The sequence below is a fragment of the Lagenorhynchus albirostris genome, chromosome 3 (assembly GCF_949774975.1).
Source record: "Lagenorhynchus albirostris chromosome 3, mLagAlb1.1, whole genome shotgun sequence".
NCBI classification, from domain to species: domain Eukaryota; kingdom Metazoa; phylum Chordata; class Mammalia; order Artiodactyla; family Delphinidae; genus Lagenorhynchus; species Lagenorhynchus albirostris.
The window spans coordinates 100304633-100330896 of NC_083097.1; the positions used below are offsets into that span (position 1 = coordinate 100304633).

General features: G+C 37.2%; 1 protein-coding gene across 1 annotated transcript in view; it reads left to right on the forward strand.

Annotated features, from left to right (window-relative positions):
* The first annotated feature begins 543 nt into the window (after positions 1-543).
* LOC132518203 (zinc finger protein 474-like) overlaps positions 544-26264 on the forward strand; it is a 163574-nt gene continuing 137853 nt past the window's right edge. Inside the window, exons 1-4 of the mRNA XM_060146211.1 lie at positions 544-624; positions 6770-6920; positions 10039-10114; positions 25066-25276. The gene's annotated coding sequence lies outside the window, so the exon portion shown is untranslated. The remainder of the gene's footprint in view (positions 625-6769; positions 6921-10038; positions 10115-25065; positions 25277-26264) is intronic.

Sequence of the window (26264 nt, forward strand, 5' to 3'; positions counted from 1 at the left end):
CTAAACAGTGCTGAGGTAGACCAATTGATGAATGCAGCTGCCCTGAAGGAGAATCACAGATGAATGAACCTAAACCCCAGATCTGCAGAAGACTTGAAGAGGAAGGGATGGGGCAAGACTGACTGAGCCTCTTGAAGTGCAATGCTTTACAGTGAGACTTCTGACCCTGAGGAGCCCCTGTCTTGCCAAAGGAGTTCCAGTTTGGGGAGTGTCCCTCCTTATTTAACTCCAGTATGATTTTTCAGCTGTCTAACTCCCCTCATTTTATAGTATTCAGGATGGCAAGAAATTTTTTCTAGGCGACTTCTGATTTCTCAAAACTTTGGTTATTCAGCTTGGTCCCATACTGCCTCAATTATGTTGGTACAGTTCATCTAATAGTCAATTGCCTGTGTAATAGAAAGAATTTTGTGAAATTACCTTCATCCTCATGTTATGAAAACAAGGACCCCAGGAGGGTGGGTGGGCACTAAAATCCTAATGCTGATGCGTTTCCTTTCCAATTTTCTAGGAGAAACTTAGACAGACACAGGTATGGTACACTTTCCAGAGTGCCTGATGGGAAGCCTGTCTGACCGAAATGAAGAAGGAGAAAAGCATGTTGGAGTGTGATGAGTGGTAGTGGTAAGTTGTACAAACACATATGGCATTCTCCTCTGGGTCGTGGGTGCATAAATATCTGATGGGAGAAAGGGTAACAGAGAAATAGAATTACTTTGAAAGTATCCATAGCCTCCCTCACCACTTTGTTTTCTTCCAAGAAGAAAAAATTATTACTGATTGGATCTCATTTTCTATGCAGAATTTTAGTGATAGGATAATTCTTATGAGAAAAGCTATCAAAGCACAGGGTGAGAGTAAATTTGACAGAGGGCTGCATGCAGCAGGGAAAGTCTCTGTAGGCAGCTAGAGCTATTGGTAAGGGACTCATAGGAGGGTCCCTCCTCTGGAAGGAGGAAAATGAGAGAGAAAAGGTGGCAGTGGGAGAACCATATTAAGGGACGGAGCTGAATATTGAAAAGTGATGAGGAACAAGAAAACTATCCAAAAAAATAAAAAAGTTAAGTCATGTGGCTTGTATTAAAAACACACCGTCCGTTTTCAGGCATTTTTCCCCCACCAAGAGACTTCGCAAAGATTCCAATTGCTTTTATTTACTATTTGAGAATAGGCCATTTGGGGACAGGGATTCAATTATATTTAGGTTATAATTAAAAAGTATATTGACTTGGAATATCATTATATATTTATTAGCCTAAGTTACTTCTTTTAGCTCTTTCTTCACTTTATATTTTGATGATACACTTTCCTAAGTAGCAATAAATCTGAAAAATATTTTTTAAATCAACAACAACAAAAAAGTTCTAGCTGGGTATTACCAGGCTTCCTGCCAAGTACAGTAATTGTTACTTGTGGAATTTTCTTAGAATGGCCAAGGCATTTGACTCAATAACTATAACTCTGGAATGAGTATCTGGGTGGAGACATTAGTCTGTTGGAATGTTGGTGAGTTAGTTCAAGCACATATGCTGGAAGAAGAGATTTATCGATGGATTCACTCAGGAAATCCAAGAAATACATGGTCTATGTTTTCTTCAAATCAAACATGGAATTTCATTAACCTATGCTGTTGGTTCCCCTTTTCTCTTAACAGATTGTTTCCTTTTTTTTTCCTACTCTGCTTGCCTTTTGTGTTTTTTATACCATACTAATAATCCATTTATTAAATGATACTCTTTTTTGGATATATAAATACAAAGGCCACAGTTAGGTCATGTTAAGAAGGGTGGGTTCAATTATTTAAGAGCACACGTTGACTGGAAATAACCACAAAGTATGAGGAACTAGGGCAAATAGGAACCAGAGGACAACTACATCACTGCTCAGCCAAGCAACACAGAACGCTCAGTTCCCAGCCACGATGTCCAGATCTGGATTTTGACATTCTTCTTTCACTGAATTTGAGTTGAAACTGAATTTCCTTGTCGTTCTATCCAAGTTGGCAATGTGTGGAGCAAATTTATAGAAACTTAGAATGTAAATGTAAGCAAATAAATTGCAAATGGTACACCCTAAGTGCAACAGTTAATTCAAAAACATTCATCTGTGAATGGGCTGGTTTGTTTGCAAAGTATTAGTTAGGATGTGCCCAATGCAGAGAACAATTAAGGAACAGTTTTGAATTTTGAATGGTCTTTCATCGCTGCACGTTTATTAGGTCCTGAAAGTGATTACACTACCTTTAGTTTCCTCCCCCTTTTTATTTAAATTTGTTGAACATATCTGTACACAATTCATTTTTGCTTTTAAACTTCCAGCCATTAACATAAACAATTAAATAGTATAAAGTTGTTCTCCTCTTTGATTTGTCCACATGTTAAAAACACTAAACCATGAGATGTGGTTGTGCAGATCTCATCTGAGAATTTGCAAATATGTGGCTCCATTTGCAATGGGCCTGCTGCTGTATAGGGATGTCCATGTGCCTCAGGGCTCTCATCCATTGTTTTTCCCTTGCACATGTCACTTTAATATTCATTATTTTAGGAAATTACTGTACCTAATCAGCATATAATTTGCCTTTCTTGTCAATTAATGTAAATAAAAAGATCATCATATTTTCTAAGAAACAGATAATAAAAAAGCTACTCACGGAGATAATATTCCTCTGTTATACCTATATAACAGGAAATGTTTCCCTACCCCTTGCACTGAGACATATGAAACTTTACCCCAGAATTTCTTTAGGTAAATTTAAACATTGTTTAAAGGGATGTTTATAGAACCTTTCAGTTCACAAATCCCTAGAAGTTAATTTGCTTTGCTTAGAATTCAGCCCTTGACCACATAGAGAAGGAAGTTCGAGAAGTAGTACAGTCCCAACTCACTGGAAGTCAGCGGGGGAAAAACACTGTGCTTAAGCTGATTTTAGACTCAGAATGTAGCTCATTAACATTTTGTAAATATGACACATCCAAGAACCACATTTATTACAAATCCAAGAATAAGTGAGGTCATCTGTTTCAAGCTTGTTAGAATTTTGCTTTGGGACTTTGTGGGGGATGTGGCCCCTCTTGTGTGACTTCCTGAGCTGCAGGAGTGAGAAAGCTAAAATCTATACCTCTCAGAGTCTGCTGAAGCTAGGGCTGAAGGATTAGGTTCTGCAGTCAGACGGGATGCCCAAAATTTTGAAACTTACTTAAGGCATAGGTTTCCCTTCCTCAGTTTCTGCTGATTTTGCTGGTAAGCATGGTTGCGCAGGAATTAGGATTCCCTGCTTCACATGAAGGCCCCCAGTCTATTCAGTAGCTTTGCAGGACCCAGTTATAGTACAGAGCCTAGGAGGTGCAGAATGGTTCTAGAGCTAACAGCTACACCTTCCAGATCCCTGGATTGCACAGTTAAGGTAACTGGTCCCAGAGCAATAGTTCCAGGGACAGCTTCCAGATTTCCAGCTTTCCTAAATGTGGTCAAGTTAGCAGCTCCCTTAGTGGGCCAGAATCATTTTGAAATTATTTCTAGAGTCCAATTCTCCGTCTCTTTAAATGATTTTATAAGTATCTAATTCCCTGATTTAAATTACTTCTGGCTTGAAATAGAGTGTTTTCTGTTATCTGTGACTGAATTCTGATTGATAATAGTGTTTGAGGAAGTAGGTTAGGTATTTAACCTACTTGGGTTTGAAGGAAGTGAGGATTGACCTACCATTAAACAATGGAACAATAATAATCTGTGGAAGCTAGTGGTGAAATAGTTAAATTATTACCTGTATTCACCTGGCTTGAGGTGCCTAGTGGAAACATGACTTTGATAACTGAGTGATAAGGTGGCACAGTATGAAGACATGATGAGTAGGGGTGAACTGGCTGCTGCATACTGCGTTAGATTAAAAAGAGAAATGAAAAATTCAGGGCTTTAAATTATCCACTCAGTGTGGTTAGAGAACTAGGAAATTTTTAGCTTTAAAAAACTCTTCTTTCTTGTGGCTGTTGGTAGCCGGAAACCAGAGTCTGACCCTACGGCTTGTTAAATAACAACATGGGTTGAATTCAAACACTTGCCAGATTTCTTACGTGAAAATGCATATCTTGGGAAAAAGTAAGATTCTGGAATTTGGAGAGGTGATCCTTGGAAGAATTTGGAAAATTCTGTTTACCCCAAAACTAAACCCATTGACCTTCCAATGACAGCAAATGTAGCCCCTTCTATCCTGTGTTCTAGTCTTTCCTTGCTTTAAAAAGCTGTGGTGACTTTTGTTGAAGTTGTCACCTAACCAGGGGATACTAATTTGCCTCATGTTCCATTCTACTTAAAGCAGTCCTTCTGGACCTGTAAGTAGAATCTGATCCCACAGGGACCCAGTTACAAAGCCACACATGAAAGGAAAATACGTTGCACTTCAAAACACTGCAAAATTTAGCCAAAAGAAGTAAAGAAATGTGCTGATTCTCACAAGATTTATAGATCTTACTGTGTACCTCATTGCACAGAAGCAGCCGGCCTCATAGAAGAATGAAATGGCTTATTGAAGACAGCAATTATGATGGTAGGTAGAAGTCAGCGCCTTGTGAATTGGGGTCCACAGAGAATGTGAAATCTTGTCTCAACCAGTGACCAATGTATATATGGGTCTGGGAAGAAAGAGGTGCAATTGGGAATATCACTGTTCACGGTATGCTGATGACAGTCTTCCCAAACTGTTGCTTCTACCTTACTATGACTAGGAATGCAAAGCCCTCATTGGCCAGGTCTAAGTTCCATGTCAACCCTCAGTATCAAGCATCGTGTCCACTCGAATGGTTTGAGAAGTGGGCAGATGGTAGTTCTCCAAAGGAATATCTGAATATGATTGCCAGAGGAAGGGAAGGGAATTCTGGGTAGCAAAACAACTGTCATGTCATCTAGGAAGCCATCGCCCCATGTATCCCTTATACCATCATAATGACTGAAAATCTACCACAAGCGAATAATTACTGTTGTTTAAAATTTGCCCTTCTAAAAATGGCAGGGACTTCCCTGGTGGCACAGCAGTGGTTAAGAATCTGCCTGCCAATGCAGGCGACACAGGTTCGGTCCCTGGTCCAGGAAGATCCCACATGCCACAGAGCAACTAAGCCTGCATGCCACAACTACTGAGCCTGCTCTAGAGCCCGCGAGCCACAACTACTGAAGCCCGCGCACCTAGAGCCCGTGCTCCGCAACAAGAGAAGCCACCACGATGAGAAGCCTGCGCAGTGCAAAGAAAAGTAGCCCCTGCTGGCCGCAGCTAGAGAAAGCCCGTACACAGCAGCAAAGACCCAACACAGCCAAAGTAATTAATTAATTAATTAATTAATTCTAGAAAAAGACAAAAAAAAAATGGCAAACACTTTCTACTTAGTGGATTATCCTCATTGTAAAGATGAGAGATTAAGTAATCTGTCTAGAGTGGTAGAAATGGGACTTCATACAAAGCTGTTTGACCACAAAGCCCCTACTCTTAAAGAAAACAAAGTAAGCAAATTACGCATATGCTATAAAATTTAAAAGGTGCAATTAAGGAATATATGGTAAAAAATAAATTTCCCTTTCACCCTGCCCCTCAGATACCAGTTTACCTGGAGTGTCTGTTACCAATTTCTTATTTAATCCCCTATGTATATGTACATACATATACAAGCATACACACACGAATATTTATCCTAAAAACACAAAAAGCACCATAAGATTATTTTATGCTTTTTAAAAAATATATCCATCTGACTGTCTTGGCGACAATTACATATTACTAAAGCAGTATGGCCTTGTTGATTTTGCTAATATCTACACAGTGTTTATTGTCTGTATAGAGCTTTATTTGTGTAACTAGACTTACTTATACATCTTTAAGTTCTTTCCAAGCTTTTGCTACTATTAAAAAATGCGGCAATGAATATCGTTGTACAGATAGCTTTTTGTTCATATTTAAATATATTTGCAGGATATAGTCCTAAAAAGAGACTTTTTGAATAAAAGGGTATGTGTGTTTTTAATTTGTTAGTCACTGCCAAATTGCCTTCCAAAAGGATGGTTTCAGTTTTTACTCCCATCAGCAGTATTTGAAAGCACCTATTTTCCTGTACTATCCTGCTCAACTCAGGGTACTATCAAACGTTTTGATCTTTATCAATCTGATAAATGGAAATGGTTATTTTTCTTATAGGTTTAATTTGCTTTTCATTTACTATGGGTGATTTTGAACATCTTTTCTTAAGTCTAAAAGTAATTTGTATTTCCAGTCATGTTAAGTGTTCATATCCTTTATCTCCGGGGTTGTTAGTCCTTTCACTTTGATTTATGGTAGTTAACTGTAGATTCATGAAACAAGCTTTATTTTGCTCTGTTACCAAAATTACCCTCATTTGTTCACAGTACTGTTACTCTAGGCAGAATCTTATTTTCACTTCACTTATGGTTTCTATTGCTGTATTTTAAAATATGGTAGTCTTTTTGGTGTAAAGAGTGAGATTGGGATCCCATTTTCCTTTCCTTTCTAGATAAAAAAAAACTTCCCATTCCCGCAACTATGCAATGTTGCTTTCTTGAGACGATAACAGCTTAACAGTTCTGCTGCCTTGTGTCCCTCACAGTCTAGTAATTTATCAGTGCCTTTCAAGCTGCCTCCTCAGAGTTGAGCTTTATTTTCTCTTATTATTAATGTATTATTTCTATTGAGACATAAATGTTGATTTGACATGTTGTATAACTTAAACTTCCACAATGTCACATGTCATTTGTATCCTGCATAAAGTGTGTAGCTCAGCCAAGAGGCGAAGTCATTTCCAATGTCACACAGGCGGCAAGTACAGAAGCTGGGGTTGGATCAGCTCTACCGTGCTGACTACAGAAAGGGTGAAGACTGGAGGTAGTGCTTGGAGCTGCCTAAATCACAGGCCTCAGAGGTGAGCAGGCGGGGATGGAAGGAGCACGTGAGGACAGCGGGAGCGCTGCCGATCAGGTGCCTGGGAGCCTGGGCTGGGTCCTCAGAGGGCACACCTCCCCACAGCCACCCCACCCCTGGGCAATCCCCGTATAGAGGACAGAGCTGGGGTGGGTCCAGCAGACAAAGTGTGGTGGATTCCTTCCCTTAAGGCACTGGGATAGTCATCTGAAGAGAACAGGTGGGCCGACTGGTCAGAGGGAATGCAAGTTCCCGCCATGCCCCCCAGCTAGGCAGCCCCTGGGCCAGCTCCCCGCTGAAAGAACAGGACTTGATCCAGGTCCACAAGGACGGAGGGAGACGTTTAAGGACGGCTGGCCCCTGCCTCTGCTCAACAGACTAGCACTCTGACCGCACAGCAGCCCCATACACAGTCTTCAACACATGGATCAGGCTGGGGCCTCTGGCTACAACCCACGGGAGAGGGACAGAACCAGAGGCAGGGGTTAGTCTGAGATGGCTTGGAGCTCCCAGAAATCTATCTTCTGCGTATTTTCCCCAAGGCTCAGCTGGTCTTGAGCACTCCTGCCAAGGAATGGCTCAGGCAACCAGGAACCACGTGGAAAACCTTGCCTGTTGTTTTGATGCTGATGGCTCTCAGGAAGATGGCAGCTATTCAAAAGGATTGTACACACCTCTGAGATTTTATGTACCTGACCTTTTAAAAATAAGCCCTAGATTTTCTAAAGCCTGCTATATCACCTAGCTTGAACTTGGTAAAGTGTGCGAAACTGATTTTAAAAAATTGTGTGGGCCTCTGGGTGTAAGCACATGAATAGATTTCTAAGGGAATCTACTTAAACCTTCTGAAATCTGTATTTTTTCAGATAACTGTATATTGTTGTTTCAAGAAATTGACTATTAGATTATTAAGTATTATATCCAACAGCAAGATTTTTACCTTGGTTTAAAATGAAATAAATAAGTAGACAAAGTGTCTTAATATTGATTGAAAACAAGATCTCTTAGAAAATGTATGTAGTACTGTATCTCGGCCTAGTCATATAGTTATACTTTTTATAGTAAGAATTCATAGTACTTTCTGGATTCTTACCAGATGCAATAAAAAATTAATTCACTTTGTAATGCCTTTCTGCCCAAAATTGAAAAATAGAAAGTCAAGAAAGTAGTTACTGTTGCTATTAACAGAAAATGATATTTGTGTTTCAATTTGGTAAAATAATTTATGCAATTAAGAAGAAGTGAGGCATGGTGGAGACAGCAAGGGTTAGGAGTCAGATACAGCTGGTACCAATTCTGCCTCTGCCACTAGTGGCTCTGTATTCAGGGACAGTTACTTAACATCTCTGAGCTCCCTTAGTTTTCTCTTTTGTAAATGGGGATAATAAAAACTATCTTAGAAGATAGTTGAGAGGGTGATGGCACAAAACAGTCGCTCAGTAATGTTACTGTTTATTATTATTAATGACATGGAAAGTGAATTGTCAACCAAGAACAAAATTGTACTTCCTTTGAATCAGAAAGAATTAGGTTCCCAAACTAAAGCTGGTTACAATTACTAAATGTAAATTAAACCATAATCTCTTTGGATTATTGACATTTCTTTATATCTAATAGGACAGAAACAGTTCGGAATTTGTAGGTGACTTTATAACAAAAAATCAATGCCTCATGGGTGGAAATATTACTCCCAAATTTGGAAACATTAGGTGTCCACAAGCAATTCTCTCAGCTACTCTCTGCCACAGTGTTATTCTTTCTAAAATACTTACGATGAGGAGCCACTTTCAGGCTAAAATTAAAAGACAAAATGGCTTTGTTTTGGAAAAACCGATTCATCGATATTTTTTTCCCATTGCTATAAAAAGTATTTGAAAATGAATCAAAACAAAGTGGTAAAAAATCTTGGTATGTATTTTTTCCTTGGATAATGAGGTACTCATTCAAGTCCTCTTGGAAAAGATTATTTTGTGCTCTGGTCAAGGTGGCCTACTTTCTTTTTGTGTTGAAAAGAAATAAAAATAGCTTCTGAAGTTATTTGAATTAGAAGTTATTTGTATTTTCCCAGGGAGAAAATTAGAAGTTATTAGAAGTTAGAAGTTTGAAATTAGAAGTTATTTGTATTTTCCCAGGGAGTGTTCACTTTGGGAAGAAAGAAAATTATACACCTGAAGAACATGGTTGGCCAATTTATTGTTTTTTGTCTATGGTAGGCCTAAAAGGAAATACATAGAATTCAAGGGTTTTTTTTTTTTCCTAGGAAATGCAGTGTCTCATTTTGTTTTATGATAGAATACTACTCTTTCCCTCATTTTAGTGTGTTCAAAGGTGAATTATTTGAGCTCACAATCTGAACCAAACCACACACACATATATATATATATATATATATATATATATATATATATATATATATGAAATGGAGGAAAGAGAGCATATCAGAAGTCTTTCCTTACAGGAAGGTTTCAATAAGTATGTTTTCCCTCTTCTGAAAGATTGCTCAAACACATTTTAATTCCTCTAAAGTGCTCATTTTGAGAAATTGTCTACAAAAATAAATTCTTCCCTCTGAATTTTTTTCATATTCATATAGTCTTGTTCCTGTGTTCTCTATGGAAAAATGAGTATCTCAGCCACCTGGGATATTATTATAGTTGAGGACTGTCATCAAGAGGAATGTGTAATTGCAATTATCCTTAGCTCCAAAGGAGTTCGCAATGGACACATAAAGTAAATTGATTTGTACAAATGGTAGAGCCAAAGAGGAATCTTTAGAACCAGGTGTTGGCAGAATTATTTCATTCATTTGTGCTAAGTGCCCTCTCCTGGTCACTGTGAGTAACGTGCAGGAGCTTATTCTTTTTCTAGATCTGCTTGTTATGAAACATGGTATGTGCAACTATACATATATACTCCATGCTGGGCTTCCTATATGAGGAAAGAAATCTGGAGAAAAGTGACTCTCAACCTTACAAGAGTTAGAGTCTTATTTCCCTCCCTCATCCTAGTACCTTTGACCATCAAGTTATATTTAATTAACCTTGTATGGGAGGGTAATACTTTTGTTTGTTGACCAGCGTGCTCTTCTCTTTTCCTCATGACTTCACCATCGATCCAAGGGAATCCTGCATATGACCTGTTTGTACATGACAAGAGTGATGTGTGGAACAGGAAGCCAGCCTAGAACTTGAGCAGGTGAGGAAATGAACATCTTCCTCTTCTCCCATGCTCTCTCATACAACAGCAGAATTTGTGTAAGCCCTAGGATCAACAGAACTCAGGAAAAGGGAGCATCCCAATGTGATTGAGTGTTAAACCTAAATATCTGTGAAATCACTGAATTTTACTTTAAGTTTTTGGCATCAGGCAGAATGGTGGGTGGTCTCAGAATGAGAAATTATGTGAAATTTATTACTGAAAAATTTTATCTTCTATACCTGTTTAAAAATTGTGATTGAACTAGGGATTCTTCTGCCTAATGACTTCAACAGAAAAACACAATTTTTGATCAGAGAGATTAGCATATCAGAGTTGGGAATGACTGCATATGTCACCTAACCTAGTTTCTAGTCTAAGATATAATTAGACTTTCAATCTCTTCTGATAGAAGAGGTAAGGGTATTTCCCCAGACAAAGAATAGGCTTGCTTACTGTTTGTTAAAAAACCAGTAGATTCCTCAAGGTCAGTGTACTTTAGCTGTGATGCAAACCCACTGTGTGCATCAAATCCAAATCGATCTGAGCAAGTTGGTTCATGTTGATGGGACTTGGGGACAGGAGAACCCGTGTAAATATGCAGATACTCATGCTCCTTGCTGTGCCATGAGTAATGGTTCTGTGTTCCTAATCAAAGTCTTGTGTCTTCAGCCAGAACCCATGAAACAGTAACAGGCTAATTTCTTACTCTGTAAGTAGAGCAAAGTCAAATCCCAGACCTGACAGTAGCCTCCCACCCAGCTGAAAATATTTTTTCACTGTAGCATTCTATAATGAATATTTTTACCTTCTTTACATGTTAGAAATGAGAGCTGTTCCAAAAGCTAATTCATTTATCTTATTCATCTATCCCACTGTGATAATAAACTATTTATAGAAATCAAATTTTAAAACACTCAGAATATGTTATTGGCAGAAAAGTAGACACATAAATCAATGGAACAGAACAGAGAGCCCAGAAATAAACCTACAAACTTAAGATGAATTTATCTACAACAAAGGAGGTAAGAATATACAATAGCGAAAAGACAGTCTTTTCAATAAGTGCTGCTGGGAAAACTAGACAGCTACATGTAAAAGAATGAGATTAGAACATTTTCTCACACCATATACAAAAATAAATTCAAAATGGATTAAAGATATAAATGTAAGGCCAGAAACCATAAAACTCCTAGAAGAGAAAATAGGCAGAACACTCTTCGACATAAATCGAAGCAATATTTTTTTGAATCAGTCTCCTAAGGAAAAAGAAACAAAAGCAAAAATAAATAAATGGGACCTAATTAAACTTAAAATCTTTTACACAGCAAAGGAAATCATTGACAAAATAAACAGACAACCTACTGAATGGGAGAAAATATTTGCCAATGATATGACTGGTAACGGGTTAATATCCAAAATATATAAACAATTTATACAACTCGATATCAAAAAATAAATAGCTCGATTAAAAATGGGCAGAAAACCTGAATAGACATTTTTCAGAAAAAAACCAGAAGAGTCTGTTTTTATACTCAAATCTGAGAAATGACATTTTGTTTTGTTTTTTTGTTTTTGCGGTACGCGGGCCTCTCACTGTGTGGCCTCTCCCGTTGCGGAGCACAGGCTCCGGACGCGCAGGCTCAGCAGCCATGGCTCACGGGCCCATCCGCTCCGTGGCATGTGGGATCTTCCCGGACCGGGGCACGAACCCGTGTCCCCTGCATCGGCAGGCGGACTCTCAACCACTGCGCCACCAGGGAAGCCTGAGAAATGACATTTTTGATCTAGGGAATATCTGTCTATTCCTCCTTCCATGGGGCAATAAAACTTTGGGTCTAGCCTTAATTGCTAAAGGACAATAGTGGAAGGTGGAAAACTGGATTACCATGAGAAAAAAATACATTAAGTAGTATTTTAAAAATTCCTATTCTTCCCAGGTAAAATATTACCTCCTGCCTTCTTTAAGCCCTATTGTTTCTATCTGGGTGCACACCTTCCCAAAGCCATTCCTTGTTCATATCCAAGGAATAGCAATCAAAGATCTCTGGGAAGCTGGGTTCCAGTGAACTAAAGGGAGATGGAAAAAATGAGTAATAAAAACACCAAAAAGTAGGATATATCCAATATCTGATACAGCCCATTGATTCTGAGAGAGATATGACTCACATAAGCCCTCTGGTTCGAACACTGGGAAAACAGGGTCACATGTTTCCCTTTGATTCTCAGCTTGCCCCCCCACCCCACCCCAGTACCACACTAACCTTATGCATCTCTTTCAAGTGTCAAGCACAAAGTAGCTTTAATAATCTCTCCTTGGTCTCCTTTACCCATTAAAGCACAGATATAAAGAAAATAGTGCCACAGACAGGTGTTTCCTCATAAAATAAGACAGCCATTTCATTGAGTCTTTTCCAAAGAGAAACTGATAGAAGCACTAGTGAGCCAGTATTCTCTCAACTACACAGACACCATGAAGCCAACAAGATGATGAGGAACTTCCAGTTATACTGCTTAACATTGAGAGGATGGCTAATAAAAGAAAGTAAAGGAAATTGTGTTTTCTTAGAACATTGGCTTAGGTGACTATATGTTTTATTTTCAAACTGGGAGATTTTTAATAGTGAAAGGGAGTATATTAATAATTAGCTCAAAACAATGGGCATTAACAAGGAATGTTCCAGTCAAACTAGAACATATGGTTATCCTAATAATAACACAGAAATTATGCTCTAAAAGGTGGTCAACACCAGCAAGAAAAAGGTTTCTTCATCTTATGGATGGTCTACTCTGAGGATGAGGAAACATGATGTCCCCTCTTAAGATGCCTAAAAATGCCTGTCACAGCTTCTGTAAGATGGAGCTGGAGGGAGTGCAGATTAGATATTGAAGAAGAGAAGATTAATGACTTCAAGACACAGCAATAGAAACAATCCGAAATAAAACACACAGAGAATAAAAACTTTAAAAATATATAAAGTGAGCATAAAGGAGCCATGAGCAATCTTCAGGCAGCCTAATATACACATAATTGAGTCCCTAAAGGAGGGAAGACCAAAAAAAATTTTTTTGGAAGAGATAATACCTGAAAATTTTCAAATTTGGTGAGAATTATAAATCCACAGGTCCAAGGATTTCAAACCAAACCACAAAAAACATGATGAAAACCACATAATCATAATCAGAACCTAATTGTACCAAACCTATTATTAAAAAAAATTTTTTTTAAGAGCCAGAGGGAAAAAAGAAACCTTTTCTACCAAGGGATAAAGATAAGAATTACATCAGATTTCTTAATGAAGCAATGCAAGTGAGAAGACAGTGGAATGTCTTTCAAGTACTGAAAGAAAGAAAAATTGGTCAATTTAGAATTCTACACCCAGTCAAAATAGTTTTTAAAAAATGAAGGCAAAATAAAGGCTTTCTAAAATGTACAGAAGCTGAAAGACTTCATCACAAACAGGCCTACATTACATAAAATTTTAAAGGAAGCTTCTCAGAAAGAAAATAACAGCAGTGGAAATATGGAATATACAAAAGAAGAGCACCAGAAAAATGCAAATATATATGGACAAATATACAAGATTTTTTCTTATTATTTGAATTTCTTTACAAGATAATGATAATTACTTTAAAAATAACATATGTGTAATAAAAATGTATGAAAACAATAGTATAAAGGCCCTAGTAGAAAAATGAAGTATATTATTTTAAGGTTATTAAATTATACACAAAGTGGTATAATATCAAACAGCATATGATCAACTCAACAGACAGAAAAATCGTTTGCAAGATTCAACATCCATTCCTAATTAAAAACAAACAAAAAAGCCCCCAAAACTTTAGCAGACCAGGTATAGAAGGAAACTTATTCAACCTGAGAAAGGGAATCTATTAAAAACAAAAACAAAAACTACAGCTAATATCTTAATGGTGAAATTCTGAATGTTTTCTTAAAGATCAGCAACAAGAAAAGGATGTCTGTTCTCACCATGTCTATTTACCTTTATACTAGAGGATCTAGCCAGTTCAATAAAGCAAGAAAGACAATGGAATCCAGTTTGGAAAGAAATAAACAAAACTGTATTCACAGACAACATGATTGTCTTTGCCGAAAATCTATTGGAATCCACAAAAAAGTTCATAGAGCTAATAAGTAAGTTTAACAAGGCTGTAGGATACTGAATCAATATACAAAAATCAACTGTATTTTTATGCTAGCAACAATCAGTCAGCAACTGAAAGTAAAAAACAATATCATTTCCAATATCCTTAGATAATATGAGATACTTAGAGATAAATCTGACAACATATATACAAGTCCCATTCACTGGAAACTATACAAGAGTATTGAGTGAAATTAAAGAAGACCTAAAGTAATGGACAGACATTGCTTGTTCATTGTTCAGAAGATGTTAAGACATTGTTAAGATGTTAATTCTCCCCAATTGATCTATATGTTCAGCTCAATCTGAAAAAAAAAAAAATCCCAGCAGGCTGTTTTGTAGAAATTGACAATCTGATTCTAAAATTCATATGGAAATGAAAAAAGACTTAATATAGCCACAACAATTTTGAAAAAATAGAATAAGTCAGGAGACCAAACACTACCTGATTTGAAGATTTATAATGCTACAGAAAGCAAGGCAATGTGGTATTGCTTTTAAGGTAGGCAAATTTATCAATGTAACAGAGTCCAGAGTCCAGAAACAGACCCACAAGTATATGGTCAATTGATTTTCAATAATATGCAAAGGTAACTGAGTGAAGATAGGATGTCTTTTCCACAGCTATGTCTTTTCCAGCTATTTGCTGGAACAAATAGCTATTCATATGCAAACAAGTAAATTTCAACCCATATCTCACATCACATACAAAAATGAACTCAAATGTAGAATTTAAGACTATAAAATTTCCAGAAGAAAACACAGGAGAAAATTTTTTTATCTTGGTTTAGGCAGAGATCATAAATACAACACCAAAAGCAGGAACCCCCACACAAAAAAATGATAAATTGGACTCCATCAAAATTAAAACCTCTGAGAATTAAGACAAGTCAGAGATGGGGAAAACTATTAGTAAATCATATATCTGATAAAGGGCTTCTATGCAAATTATGTAACAAACTCTCAAAATTCAAAAATGGGTAAACAATCAAAAATTTTAAGTGGGAATAATATTTTAACAGACTCTTCACAAAAAAGACCTATGAATAGCAAATGAGCATCTGAACAGATGTCACTTAGTCATTAGGAAATGCAAGCAACACCACAAATACGAGATACAACTATACACCTATTAGAGTGGCTGGAATTAAAGGACTAATCATATCATGTGTTGGCAAGGATGTGGAGGATCTTTAACACTCATATATTGCTGTTGGCAATATAAAATGATACAACTGCTTTAGAAAGCAAGTTGGCAGTCTCTTAAGAAGTTAAATATGCACCTATCACAATCCAGCCTTTATACTTCTAGGCATTTACTCAAGAGAAATGAAAGTGTATGTCCATACAAAGACTTATAGACAAACATTCATAGCAGCCTTATTTGTAATAGTAAAAAACTGGAAACGACCCAAATATCTATGAAATGTGGGTAGATTAACAAAATTTGGTGTATCCATACAATGGAATACTACTCAGCAATAAAAAGAACTGAGCTATTTATGAACACACAACATGGGTGAATCTCAAAATCATTATGTTGAGTGAAAGAAGCTAAATGCAAGAAGATATGTTCTATATGATTCCATTTATATAAAATTCCAGAAAATGAAGGCTAATCTATAGTGTTAGAAGGTTAGCACTGGTTGTCTGGGGATGGTAGATTCAGGTTGAATGGGGGGCAGGAGGGAGGGATACAAAGGGGACAAGGAAACTTTTAGAAGTGATAACATGTTCACTATTTTGATTATGGTATTGATTTTCATGTGTATATATATATATATATATATATATGTTTTGATGCACCATTATGATTTTAAAAATCAACAAAAATGTATTAAGGCCTATTAGGTACAACCTATCATACTAAGAATTATTCAGCAAACAAATAAATATAAAAAGCTATCTTTGCCATTAAAGAGTATGAAGGGTAGCTAGAAGAAAGTTTTAAATGAGAGAAATTAAATAGAATAAAAATTTTAAATAACTTTTATTACAAATGGAAGTGGTACCTCTCACAAGGCAGTACATGGTTAAGTGTCCAGTGAACCTTCCAGACAATGGTTACCATGGGAAATCAGAGGTTCATCAAAATCTGGGCTACTTGGGGAAGATTTTCTTCAAAGAAGTACGACTGAAGTTTGGTCTTGGAGGGCTGTATAACATGCACCAAATGTTTGGCTAGACCTAAGAAACACACAATTGCTTTTAATAAATTGTTGGGCTGATGTTCTCTGTTCAGAGAGTCAATATGTTCAGGAATGCACTCTGCTAGTAAAAAGTCAGTCTCTTTAGATGATGGCTGCTGACAACCCTGCCAGCAGGTCACCCTTCTCCCAAGCCAAATGCACAGTGTGACTGAAGTCTTAAGAGGTCTGTCAGAAATAGCCCACTTGTCGGAACTGGGATGTGTTTGTGGAACTGTGTGTTGAAGCACCTGTACCCACCCATGTCTGGATGTAGTTATTAGTCCTTCATTTTCCCAAGTGGTAAACTTGTTCACAGATGTTACTGGAGGGAAAGAAAATGTTCAGTGTTTACGCAGCAAATCTGCTCTGAAGAAACCATTCTGCTCAACTGAGGAAATGCCAGTTATTTTGGTATTCCTTTAATTTTGGAAGTCTGCATTATTTGCAGGGCTGACCAAAAGACTTTTTTAAAAAGCCACAAATAAACATCAAATTCCTGTTTAATATGGTGGACGTTACCGGTTTTTGAAAAACAAAAAACAGTCAGTCACTCTTGCACCCAACCCCAAAAGCTAACGGACTTTCTGGTATTGATAACCCAGAAACCTCATGACATAAACCTTATTTTATTTCTGAGTTGGAACATCTACCTCAAAAAGTAGGCTCTGCAGGAAGGCCCTTTCTATTCTTAACGTTTCTGAAACTGGTAGCAAAGAGCAGACAGAGATAAAGCTAAGAGGAAAGTTTCCAAAGTTGATCTCTCATCAACAGCAAGGAATTCCCACCTCAAAAAAAATTATCTTTTTTTAACTTAAGCCTTTTCTCAGCTGAATAAATGGAGAGAAGTGCATTTGGGTTCTTTGTTTTATCCTTCTTATTGCCTAAGAAAATGTTTATTGTCTCTCAGGAAATAAAAACAAAGGAATGGTAATTTATAATTTTTTTCCCACATGTGTAATAACCTGTGTCATTTGGCAAACTGAAGTAATTCTAGGATCAGTTGGGATTGCCTATCCTTTGATTAGTTTAAATAAAACTTGAGGTAAGCCCCTCTCTGAAGGTTCTCACTTGGGGGTAGTTGAAGTAAGGGGAGGAGGGGGAATGTCTTCATTTTTTCCTGGTTTTCATCTTTCATCTTAAGCTCCTGCTTCTATTGAATTTCTAATCTCCACTTTTCATTTCACCTACAGTCTATGACACTGACTCATACTCCTCTAAATAATACTGCTGTGTGGGGGGGAGAATTTCCTGAAGATTTGGAACAAAGGGTATGGATAGGATGAGGTGAAGCACTTCACACTGCATATTAGCTGTGTTTGTAAAAATACTCCAGACATTTCTATAACCAACAGGCCCCCTTTTCTAATAAGGACCTTGCCTCTCCCACACTGCAGCCTTCATCCTCACCCTTCACATCTCCTTGCCACTTCTTTAGAGTTTTACTGGTCCCTCAAATCTAAGATTCCTATAGAGTAGTTCCTCTCTCAAACTTTCCCTAGATCAGCATTCTCCAACTGTGGTGATGGAAATGTTCTATAATCTGCTCTATACAATATGGTAGCCACATGTGCCTACTGAGCACTAGAAATGAATTAAATGTCACATTTAATTTTAATTAATTTACATTTACATTCAATAGCTACATGTGGCTATTATAATGGTTGTTGTATTGGATACCACAGCTCCCAACCATCCAACATTGACCAAGAGGCTACTCTTTCTGAACTGGACAGGCTTACTAAAGTGTGTTTCTCAACACAGATATTTAAAAACAGGAACAGTTATAAACCAGGAATATAAAAGACAGGAGTTTTTTTTTCTTTCCACTTGCTAAGTATCTAATATGGTCTGTGTCCATGTGCATGAAACCTAGCCATAAAAATACTGAAAAAGGGAAAAAACCCTCAATTTAAACCGTTAGTATTCTATTGCCCCAGCCTTGCTCTCTCAAATACATCCTTTTAAACATGCTTATATATTCATTTAATGCTAGTGTCCAAATGTAAATTAGTAAATCATGATTCTGTGTTGAAGTTCCTGACAAATAACTTCTTAGAGTAGCCAAACAATTTAATATATCTAAGTCATGGTTTTAAGATGTGTGATTTGTGTTTCTAATTTTTAGGATACACTCCAGTTACATATTTTTTTCTTTTGTCAGTTACATATTTTTTTCTTTTGTCAGTTACATATTTTTTTCTTTTGTCAGTTACATCTAAGGAAGTTTGGCATGCTAAACAATGGAATCATGTGCTTGAGTCTCAGCTTAATAGTCTTTCCACTCAAAGAACTAAATATGCCTCTGTTAACATTGTGCATCTAATTGTTATTTCTTCTGGTATAAAGAATAAGCTCTGGAGCACTGCAATTCTTTTGAAGGAAATACTACTTATCCCAAGAGTGTAGATTTTGTTTTACAATATATATTTGCCTTCTACATTTCTTCCTTTAAAATGTTTATTGCAAATGTTAATTTTAAACAGATGGGTTTTGTTTTGTGATGGAGAGGATCGAGTGTGCATTTAATAGATGCTGTGAACATTTCTCTTTGCAAGTCCATTTACTTTTGGGCCAAGTCCTGACATGATTATTTCCTTGCTGCAACACTCCCTTGTTTAGCTATTTGCTTGTTCTACCTTTCCATTTCTTCTGCATTTCCTCCCTGCTTGGTAAGCAAGGCAGCTGCCTTCATTCTGTTGGACAAAAAGAGCTCTGCCAAAGAAACATTTGTTATCAAACTAGTAATTTATTTCATTTTCATTTGTCACGCTAAGTAAAATCTCTACTTTTATCCAGTCAATATTAGTTTCCATTATTAGCATCTTGTCTTTCAAACTTTGAATCATGATGGTTAGTCACTCTTATTTTGTCACCCATAATGTATATTAATTTGCTTTTAAAGTCACAAACATCTTTATTACATACTTTAGTTATAAAAGTAACATAGTCACATGAATTAAAATATGAACCGAAGGAAAATATAGTGTATTTTCCCACAATCCACCACTTTAATGCAATCACTAATTTATTTATTTTCTCATGCATGTTTTCACGTAGCTATAATAATGATGTCCATACAATTTAGTGTCTTTTATTTAACATTTTATCATAAGGCTTTTCCATGTTATGACATAGTCTCTTCAACCCTCTTTTTTATAATCATCATTTCAGTGACTATATATTATTCTATTCAGGGGCACACTATAATTTATTTAAATAATCCCCTATTGGTGACCATATGAAATACATCTGATATTTAAGTTTGATAAATGAGACTCTTAAGAGCATCTTTGTGCTTATAGCTTTTTACATATTTTGTTTAACTTAATGGGGGATTATTTATCTATTTATAGACTATCTATTAATTTGTCTAGATCTAAATCTAATAGAGTATATCTGTGTGTATCTATTTATTATTGACTTACTACGATAGTTAAAATTTGAAACCCTAGCATCAGGCAAGGGTACAGCCAATTAGTATATTAGGAAGAGATAATTTTTTACAATTTAAATATATTAATGAATTTATTCAAAATATCCTTTTTGAGCAGTATGTCAAGTACTATTCCTGACATACTAGGAAGGCAACAATGACCAAGGGAGACACCATCCCTGTCCAGATAAAGCTTTCCTTATTATGGATGGTGCACACTAGTCTACAGAAGACACAGTACTTTGATGGGGGACATAGATATCCTATAAAAACACATAGATGGGGCTCAACCTTCTAATTACAGAACCTTCTAGGGCTTCCTAGAAGAAGTAACTTTTAAATAAAGTGTAAAGAATAAAGAACTAGTCAGCAAAGATGTCGGGTGGGATAGGGAAAGAGGGTAATGCACTTCAGGCACCACTAATGGCATGCGAAAGCCCACAAAGCAAGGGAATGTGTGTGGTGAAAAAAACAAAAACAAAAAGAAAGCAGTGTGCCTGCAGAGGGGATTGTGTGTAGGAATATTTGAAGATTTCTTTTGCATTTTGCTTAACATTCATCAACAATCAGATTTAAACCTTGACGTATCTGTTGAGCAGATAATCCAAGCTTCCTTTCCAACAAAAGTCATCCTATCCTAATACCAAGCAAAGTATTAGAGGGCCAGTTAAACTGCACCCTTGCCAGCATCAGATGGTATCATCTAGGTTATTTTAATAGCAGGAGAATGAAAAAGATATTATTTATGTTTTAAGTATCGTTTCAAAATCTATGGAGTGAGTTGAGGGAAATCCTCAAGGGAAACTATTCAACAAGGTATCCCATAATTCTTTTCCTGAGCACTGAAATTCCTATGGTTTCTCTCTCCTTTGGCTTCAAGTATTGAAAGCCCATGTTAATTTGTAAATTTGTTAGTGGAAAGGATCATGTATTCTATTCCTTTTGGCCATGAACACTTTATAATAAATTATCTTTTCATATTGATTAACAAAAGAGCTGTGTCCCTAAAGAATGTGTCACAGTAGAGTTAAATTTTGATTGTGAATATTTCAATAAAAACAGTTCCTAGTAAGGGTTTCTCTTTAGAAAAATGAAAACTTAAGTGTGGACCGTAGACTTGTAGAAGACTTGGAAAGCAGGAGTAGAGAGTGGAAAGAAGGTATTACCCCCAAACAATAATGAAATGGCTCCATATCATACCCTATTCACAAATTTTCCTCTTCTGAGCCCTGTCCACAATAGCCATTCAAGGGGAAACTGGAAAGTACTTTTGAAATGTAACTTCTTATAAACATCAGATGTGAGACCTTTTTTGTTACATGGCCAATTTTTCAATGTAATATAGACTAGAAGAATCATGGTTTCCTTTATACTCTTTGGCTATTAGGTCATACATTAGTAGGCACAACCTGTATCGTAGGGAGTCATGAAGAGTTGAGCTAGGTGAGGAGGACAGTAATTAATGCAGTTGTTACCCCCAAAATTAGGTGGAGTAATTTAATTTTGATTTGGTTATAAAAATCATCATAACTAATATTCCCAGTCCTATCATATGACATTTGATAGTCACTGTTTAAGTAATCAAACAGTAATTCAGTGTTTAAGTACTGTGGCAGTCATTTTACTGTTAAATTCTGATTCTCCTCCTTCTGGGCATATGGTAGTTATCTTCATTCCCTGTCCTCCTTAAGGCTGTACTTGCTTTGGCTAATGGAATGGGAAGAAAAGTGATGTGTGCCTTTTTCAGATGGGAGCAATAGCTGGTGGAAGATGGAATCAAACAGGCTTGATTTGAACCATATCCATACAATAGCCATTGGGGAATGTGGAATTGTGAGAACTATTGAATGAAGAATGAACTTCTATAATCATAACAAGAAGAAAATGGACAATTACAAATCAGTCTTTTTCTAGCCACATGTCACCTGTTTTGTGGAAAAGCTAGTAACCCTCAACTTCTTCCAAAGTAGTCCTGAAAGTTCGAGGAGACCCTTCCTGTGCTCTGCAGCCAAATCTTTTGGCTGCAGTGTGCCATCTGTGATCTTCTCTTTTGCTCCAAATCTCTATGGCAATGGCAGTGAACAAAGTAGTCACTCTTTTAACAATGCACAGCCGAGGTGTTTCTACCACAATACAGCAATTGCTGAGCCAAGATGGCAGTGCCCTAAGCCAATGACAATGGCACCTAAACCAAATCTCTGACTGTTGCATTTAATACAAATGCCCCCTTACATTGTCATGTAAGCTTGTAGCATCAATATAGCAATGCCATATACGCTCAAAAATCTTATTTGTATTAGTTTTTATTCATTTTTAAAATTACAATCCTCTTTGTCTCTGAGCTCAAATATGAGATCATGGTGGCTAGACCACAGTTACAGACATAAATGGGGCTATTCTCAGAATCATCCTTGCCCTCTGTCCTGGCAATGAGTACCTCAAATAAACCAATGCATCTAAAAGATTCCCTCTCTTCAGATAATTTCTCTTCTGGGAGTCTCCATAGGCCCTTTTGCACATAATGATTTAATAGACGCAGTCTATCCATCCTCCACACTTGTCTTAGGGTGATCATTGGTTAGCCCCAAGTTGTGTACTCACCTACAAATACTTTTCAAGCTTGCTGAATTTCTTTGATCATATTAACAAGAATGTTGCAGATATAAGAAGATACTGAACTAGAATTGAATTAGAGTGAAATGGAGAAAAAGAAAATAATTACAGTACCTGGACACTTCCCATTCTCCTACTTTGCTGTTCTCAGTTGGTTGGTTTCCATCCCTCTTGATGCAAGATAGCTGACACAGCCCCATACCTACCTCCTTCTTCAATCCTATTCAAAACAGGAAGCCGAAGGAAAGGACAGGAAGCAGCTTTCTCTTTGCACACCTCTGTCCAAATCAAGGGGGGAAATCCTTGCCAGAAGCCCTCTGACATCTTGCTACTCAAATTGTGGTCCTCAGACGACAGCATGGTCCATCGCCTAGGAACGTAAAATGCAGCATTCGAGGCCCTATCCTGATTACTGACTCAGATTCTGCATTTTAGCAAGATCCCCAGGTAATTTTCATACACAGTAAAGCTTGAGAAGTACTGCCCTTATAAGCTTTTTCTAATGTCTTTTTAGCCAGAACTTGGTGACATAGCTATCCCCAGGTGGAAGGGAGGATGGGAAAGTAATCTTCCTTTTTTTAGCCTCTTTAGTGGGAAAGAGGAAAGAAAAAATGAGGCAGGGAATGACTGTTGGTGGAACAACTCCCAGGATCTGCCATAGTATTTCTCTGGAGAAAGGGTGGTGCAGAATGCCGTGCTCCCTGCTGTTCAGTGTTACCCACTGTGGCTCGCTGGGTTCATGTAACCTATGGAACCCTCCCAGAGAAGGAAGCACTGTCCTCATCAGTAGTATTTTTAACAGCAGGTTGAGACTTTACCTGTGTGATTTTGGAATGGTTTCTTGTTTTTATAATCTTGAGGTTTAAGAGTGCTGTCTAACCCAGGAGAATTCAAAGGAAAAATATTAAAGCTAGTATAATTAAAGGGAAGGTGAAAATTATAAAATAGCAGGTTTCTCTTCTGCTCTGGTTGGTATGCAACATTTTTTCACTGAAAGCCACTAATAAAATTTATTTTCATGTACATTTTTTTTCCTTGCTGTGCATTAGTTTTCTGGCCTTATTGAAAATTTGTTAAGAAAGTTGTTTATAAACATGAAATAACTGGCTTAGAGGTTTTTAGTTTAATTTTTTAAATGAGAATTATGTTGTTTCAATGTTGAGCCATTAATAAGCTAAGCTTTCTTAAGTATTTCATAAAGTAAAATTCTAACAGTTTTTCCAATCATACAAAGTAATAACACAAGGATAAAATGGCATATAGAAAAAATAATAATAAAGGAAAAATATGGGGGACCTCTCAATCATGGGACAAGGACCTTGTAAACTCCAATTTAAGCCAATTTTGGTTTGACCTCCTGGTGATTATGTGATGATTTATGTGTGGTAGTATAGAAATAACAGATGTCCTTTTTTGTCTCAAAATACCTCTACATATTTGTTTGAAGCCTCCTAAATCAGTGATCTTTCCCACTGGTTGTTTAAAGGACATTTTGAGAGTGGATTTGGGGCTACATTCCTATCCTTCCCAACCAAATCTTTATTTTGTTTAATTCTAGGGAAAATGTATGTTCCCAATGAACCCATCTTGCTATTACCTTACCTGTTTGATATGATAGAATAAATTGGGTGTAACTCCAGAGAAACAGAAATCTTTGCAGAAAAAAAACAAAAACAGAAGAATCTTCAACATAGAGATGGCTGTTTGATTTCGGAAATGCTGCAGACACACTCAAGAGCGTGTCTTTAAATCCAAAGTACAAATGAGTCAGTGGTCGTGTACAGATGAGCAAAGAGTTGGAGGGCAGGTCAGTCCTTACAACACTTGGCATGTTTTAGGTGCACATAATTCTCATCAAGTTGGCTGAGAGGCCTCTACAGAGATCTCTTGGGAGACTGTGGTGCCCACTAAAACAACTGTGACTTTCAATAAAAATTTATGCCATGGATGCCAAAACAAACTTGTGAAAATTGTTCACTTTCAGGCAACCTGGACAAAATCCTTAGGAGGGCTGAAGTCACCATTTAAAAGGCTCCCTATAAGAGCCAAGAGAAATGTACCTTTGATTTATTCAAATACAGGTTCTTTTAAATGGCAAATCCGCAATCAGCCAAATTTGCATTTCATACCTGGAGTCTGGATTTGGCTCAACCTAAACAGTGAGTCTCCTTGGTCCTTGCTCTCTGAGCTGCTAAATGGAGATTTCAGGAATGTGGTCAAACTAGATCTTAAATTTAAAGACTTGGTGATTAATTGGAGGTTTGGGGGAGGTCTTGTTTTCATTCCTTCAGATAGACCATATTCATTGAACCAAATTGAAAATAATATTTTCAACAAAGTAAAAAAGCAAGTTCAATTATGAAACTCAGGAAATATATTTTTTTCTTTTTTTTATTTGAATTTCAGATTCTCATCAAATGTGAGTTGTATTCAGTCTGCTTAGTAGTAAATCAGAATGTCACCACTTGACCTTGGCAAAGTTACCTGGTAATGAGGATGAAAGGTGTATGGAACAATTTGTGTCTGAATCACCAAGTTTTCCTTCAACAGGACAAATGTGTCATCTGTTTTGTCATGGCTGGTCTTGAGCAATAGGACCTGTGGTGGCCATAGAGAGGAATGGGAAGGGCACCAACCTGCAGGTCAGAAGGTGATATTCACACGCAAGTATACTTCTGTAAATGCATAGACTTCCTGGAAGAATGCACAAGAAACTGGTAACAGAGGTTGCTGCTGCAGTAGGTCCTGAAGTGGGAACCTGGTGAGTCTAGGGTGGGAAAAAAATTTATTCTTTGTGTATGCCCTTTTTTCATTTTTAAACTCTTCTGCATGTCTCTCTCTCTCCCTCTCTCTCCCTCTCTCTCTCTCTCTCTCTCTCTCTCTATATATATATATATAGATATATATATATATATATATATATATATCTCCCATTCAAGGAAATGAATAATGATATCAAAAGACAGTGAGAAAGAATACATGAGGGGCTTCCCTGGTGGCGCAGTTGTTGGGGGTCCGCCTGCCAATGCGGGGCACACGGGTTCGTGCCCCGGTCCGGGAGGATCCCGCATGCCGCGGAGCGGCTGGGCCTGTGAGCCGTAGTCGCTGAGCCTGGGCGTCCGGAGCCTGTGCTCCGCAGTGGGAGAGGCCACAGCGGTGGGAGGCCCGCGTACCGCAAAAAAAAAAAAAAAAAAAAAGAATACATGAGTGTGTGTGTGTATATATATATATATATATATATATATATATATGTATTTGACTCCACATTAAACTGGATGGATCATTTTCTCCCTCTAGACCTTAGAAACCTGTTTTCTAAAATGAAGTGGCCTAGAGTTTAGAGTAGAGAAATAGCTAATATTTGTTAAATCAGGGACTCCACAATTATAGAAAATAAAAATTTTCATCTGAGTCTGATGTTGGAGAGATACAACATATATAGTTAATAATAACAATATGAACCAAAAACCATATCTTACTAGCCATAAAGTTCAAAATTCATTGTTTGTATATTGAGCAGCTGCCCTGAGAAGGAACATTCGGAAAGTAAGAGGGGAAGAGACAAGTTGCTTTTTATTGGGTGGAAGCTGTGGTAGACAGGAGAGCAAGGTGGCTAGCAGCCCAAAGGACAATACAAAACAGAGCACATTCATGGGCAGAATGGCTTAAGACTCTGTGTCTAACTGGGGTCATCGCTTCACAAGAGCCTCTGCCCGTCTTTGCTTTATCTGGGAACAAACTTGGGTGTG